The following is a 5,291-nucleotide window of genomic DNA, read 5'->3' as shown; positions in this document are numbered from 1 at the left end:
TACTTAAATTGGATTCACTACTAACTAATCATAAAATAGACAAAGTTCTATATAATTAATATACCATTTAAGATAAATTAATAAAAAATTTATTTTTTATTTAATGAAAAATACTATTTAAATTATTAATAATTTATTTTATTTAATATAGTAGTTCTACTAATTATAATTGAGAATTAAATTGAATTTAAAATTGTTGGTTTGATAAAAAAAACCCACTGTTATCGGTTTAATTAATTAATATTATTTTGATGAACTTGAAATATGAATATTTTAATGTGTTAAAAATATAATTGAGATAATTGTGAAAATGAACCTTTCTTTTTGAATATTACAAAATATGAATCAACGTTTATTAAAAAAAACCTTATCAATAAACAAAAATTTTTGGGGGAAAAAAAATTCTATCTTTGATAGAAAATGTATTTTTTCTACTAATAATTTTGTGTAGATATTGCAAAAAGAATCTATTTCGGAAGACATCACTAGTTTCAGTTTCACTAGCTAGCATCATATGGAGAGGATTGGCTCCTCCAAGAGTGGAACTTTTTGCATAGTTTGTTTTAGTAGGAAGGGTTAATACGAAAAAAAGATTGAGTAGGTTAGGAATTATTCATCAGAATGATAATATTTGTGTTTTGTGCAAAAAAGATGTAGATTTTGTGCATCACTTTTTTCTTGGCTGTGAGTTTACGTGACAAATGTGGTGCGCTTGGTTGATGTGTGCTGGTAGAGCTTGGATTATTTCGAAGACTGTCAAAGAGCTTTTTGAGAGTTGGATTAGAGTATCTGGTTGTAGTTTTGAGCATAAGAAGTGGCTAGTAGGTTTCTTCGCGATTATTTGGAATATTTGGCTGGAAAGAAATAGCAGAGCGTTTCAAAGTGCAAGTCTATCTCAAAGTGCTTTGTTTTTAATGGAATATCGGATTTGCTGCTAGGAGCACAACACTTTGATTATCACAATATGCCATAGGTGCTTCTGGAATCGACCAGTTCAGCTCACTTATTAGGCATTTGATCCAAATCAGCTCTGCCACAAGGTCTGCTAGTGCCTTGTACTCTGCCTCCGTGCTTGATCTGGCCACCACTCCCTGCTTCTTTGACTGCCAGGACACCATATTTCGTCCCAAAAAGACACAGAAACCACCAACTGACTTCCTATCATTTGGATCCCTAGCCCAGTCCAAATCACAGTAGGCTGTAATCTTCAGAGATGGATTCTTGTGAATTTTCAGGCCATTTGCAGCTGTGCCACTAATATATCATAAAATTCTCTTGACCAGTTTCCAATGTGCTTCTAAAGGTGTTTGCATAAACTGAGCCACCTTATTTACACTATAGGTCAGGTCTGGTCGTGTCACGGTGAGATATTGGAGACTTCCTACTACAGAGCGGTATAGTTGAGGATTATCAAACACTTCTCCTCCCAAAGCCTGGATTCTAAGGGTGGAAGGTAGTGGTGTGGCACACGACTTACAATTACTCATGCCAGCTTTTGCAAGCAAGTCCTGCACATAGTTGCCTTGGGACATCATCAATCCTCCGTCCCCAGTCCTGGTTGCTTGAATTCCCAAAAAGTAATGCAACTCACCCATGTCCTTCAATGCAAAGGCTGAGTTAAGTCTTTAAGTGACTGCAGTGAGTACTGCAGGGCAATTTCTAGTGACAATAATGTCATCAACATAGATTAAAACATAGGTGAGAGAGGTCTCTGGGTTTGCAGTCATGCGGTGTGTGGCTCCAGAGTCTGGATACCACACTGAATCCTGAATGGTTGCAGGATTCGCCAATAAACTGCTAAAGTTTGCTTTTGGCTGCTCAATTTGCTGCTGTCTTTCTACAAAGTCTCTTTTGTACTGATGTTGAGGTTGTATGTATTGCCTATTTTCATTATCATCATACCTGTACTAACAAAATCTTGTTGTGTGGCCATATTTGTCACATAACTGGCATTGAGGCCTCTCTTGCGTTCTTTCATAGCTTTGATATTGTGGCCTGTTAAACCTTTCAGACCTATCAAACCCTTCAGATTGTTCATAATTCTACATCCCTGACCTGTTAGGATAGGACTGTTGTCCCCTTTCATGTTTTGCATTTCTGAAGTTTTGAAACCTGCCTATGCCTTGTGGACCCCTTCTAAAACCTCCTCTTTGTGCAAAATTGGCTTGATACATTTCTTGATCAAATTGATTTGTGTGTCTGGATTGAGCCACATTTGCTTGTAAGAGTTGATCTAATTATGGTTTTTTAAACCTTTCTAACATGCTTTTATGTGCAAAGAGTACTGCTTCTAGCTCTCCAACTATAATTCCTTGAGATCTTGTTAAGATTGAAATGAGGACATGTGCATAATTCTCAGTTAGGCCATGAAGAATTGCATTTACATGTTCACTTTTACTGATTACTTCTACTGAGGTTAATGCATCAATTGTACTTTTGATTTACATGACATAATTATTTACCGAGACACCAATTTTTGTGCTGCTAAGCTGATTTCTCCATTGTATTACTCTAGCTTTAATTTGTAAAGAAAAATAGTTTTTTAACCTGTTCCAAATCTGGTAAGTGTATACACAACCAACCATTCGAGTAGTATATGGTTTGGTCATGGAAGTCAATAGCCAAGATTTCAACAATGCATCCTGTTTCTTCCACCTCTGGTATTATGAATTGATTTCTCCATTGTCAAGCAGCGGCTGCGAAATCTTTGCTCCTGTGATGTGATCAAGTAGGTCGTTTCTTTCAATCATCGCCTCAACTTGATCCTTCCACTGCAAGAAATTATCATTGTCAAGCTTCATGTAAATTAGAGTTGCTATGAATCCTAGAGCATTTGCCGTTTGAGCTACTTGTGCAACAGGAGTAGAATTATTAGGTGTAGCGATTGGAGCCAAGCTTTGATTCCATGAAAGGATATCAGAGACGTGCAGCAGAAGAAAGAGAGCTGAGTTGTGAAGAGTTGAGAGTGAAAAAGAGAGGAATTGAAGAAGAGAATGAGTGATTATGTTCTAATTATTATTGCAATTATAATTATAGATTGTATGTGTAATTTGAGTTGGTTGAGCACTAACTATTTTTGCCAGCTTAGCAAAACAGAAAAGAGGAAAGTTGGGAAGTGTTATAAAATAACTAAATAAATAAATAAGAAAAAGGTAACAAATATAAAGAAATATAAAGAGAGAGAAGTATTGCAACATAAAAGAGAGAGGGAATTGCTTATTACTTGTGTGTTGTTTGCCTGAGGCATAACCTCCTATTTATAGGCATACAAAAGGTAAATGAATTAATTTCAGTCTTCTTTTGATAATCTAAACTTTTCACTTGGAAAAGTTAGCCGCCCAAACATTAATGGGCATCCACCTCATGCCTTATCACAACACTCCCCCTTGGATGACCATTCAGGATAATGCCTCGTTAAAACCTTACTAAAGAAAAACCCTGTGGGAAAAAAAACTTAGTGAAGGAAAAAGAGTACAATATCCTTTGTGATGGAACTGCCTCATTAAAAACCTTGTCAAGAAAAACCCAATGGAAAAAAACCTTACCAAGAAAAAAAGAGTACAGTCTCCCCCTCTTGCCGATATTATTTTATATCTCGAAATCGGCGCATCCCAATCTGATGTACCAATCTTTCAACAGAAGATTTTGGGAGTGACTTTGTGAATAAATCTGCCAGATTATCACTTGAGCGGATCTGTTGGACATCAATTGTCCCTTGATTTTGAAGATCATGAGTGAAGAAGAATTTGGGAGAAATGTGCTTTGTTCTATCACCTTTGATATATCCGCCTTTAAGTTGAGCAATACATGCTGTATTATCTTCAAACAGGACAGTTGGAGCTATCTTCTGATCAATCAGTCCACATGATTACAAAATATATTGGATCACACTCCTCAGCCAAAAACACTCGCGACTAGCTTCATGTATCGCTAGTATTTCAGCATGATTAGAGGAGGTTGCTGCTATCGTCTGTTTCGTGGACCTCCATGATATAGCTGTTCCACCATATGTAAACAGGTATCCTGTTTGAGATCTCTCTTTATGTGGATCAGACAAGTATCCAACATCTGCATAGCCAACTAGTTGTGACTTGGATCCATAAGGATAGAACAATCCCATATCAACCATTCCATGAAGATATCGAAAGATTTGTTTGATTCCACTCTAATGTCTTCTGGTTGGAGAGGAACTATACCTTGCTAGTAAGTTCACAGCAAATGATATATCAGGTCGTGTATTATTAGCAAGATACATTAGCGCTCCAATGGCACTAAGATATGGTACTTCAGAACCAAGGATATCTTCATTCTCTTCTTTAGGACGGAATTGATCTTTCTCCACATCCAAAGATCTTACGATCATTGGGGTACTTAATGGATGTGACTTATCCATATAAAATATTTTTAAGATCTTCTCTGTGTATGTTGTTTGATGGATAAAGATCCCATTTTTTATATGCTCAATCTGCAGGCCGAGACAAAATTTAGTCTTTCCAAGATCTTTCATCTCAAACTTTTCTTTTAGAGTTTTTATAATTGTTGGAATCTCTTCAGGAGTTCCAATAATATTTAAATCATCAACGTACACAGCAATTATAATGAACCCAGATGCAGATTTCTTTATGAAAACACATGGGCAGATATCATCATTCTTGAATCCGTTTTTGGCCAGATACTCAGTAAGACGATTATACCACATTCGTTCAGATTACTTCAGACCATATAAAGATCTTTGCAATTTGACTGAGTATAACCATTGCGAATATTCATTGGATGGTTTAGATATCTTTAGTCCTTCAGAGACTTTCATATAGATATCCCGATCTAATGAGCCGTATAAATAGGCTGTTACCACATCCATTAAATGCATATGCAGTTTATGATATGCAGATAAACTGACCAAATAACGCAATGTTATCGCATCCACTACAGGGGAATACGTTTCTTCATAATCTATACCGGGCCTTTGTGAGAAACCTTGTGCCACAAGTCGGGCTTTATAGCGCACAATTTCATTTTTCTTATTTCGTTTTCTCACAATACCCATCGGTATCCAACAGGTTTTACATCTTCTGGTGTACGGACTACAGGTCCAAAGACTTCACATTTTGCAAGTGAGTCTAATTCAGCCTTCATGGCTTCTTTCCATTTTGGCCAATCATTCCGTTGTCGACATTCTTCGACTGATGTTGGCTCAAGATCCTTACTTTCATGCATGATATTCAATGCCACATTATATGCAAATATTTCATTGACAATTGTCTTATTTCGGTCCCATTTCTCTCCTGTAA

The sequence above is a fragment of the Arachis ipaensis genome, chromosome B08 (assembly GCF_000816755.2).
Source record: "Arachis ipaensis cultivar K30076 chromosome B08, Araip1.1, whole genome shotgun sequence".
Taxonomy (NCBI): Eukaryota; Viridiplantae; Streptophyta; class Magnoliopsida; order Fabales; family Fabaceae; genus Arachis; species Arachis ipaensis.
The sequence above is the reverse complement of the archived record's forward strand: the minus strand, read 5'-3'. Positions refer to the sequence as shown.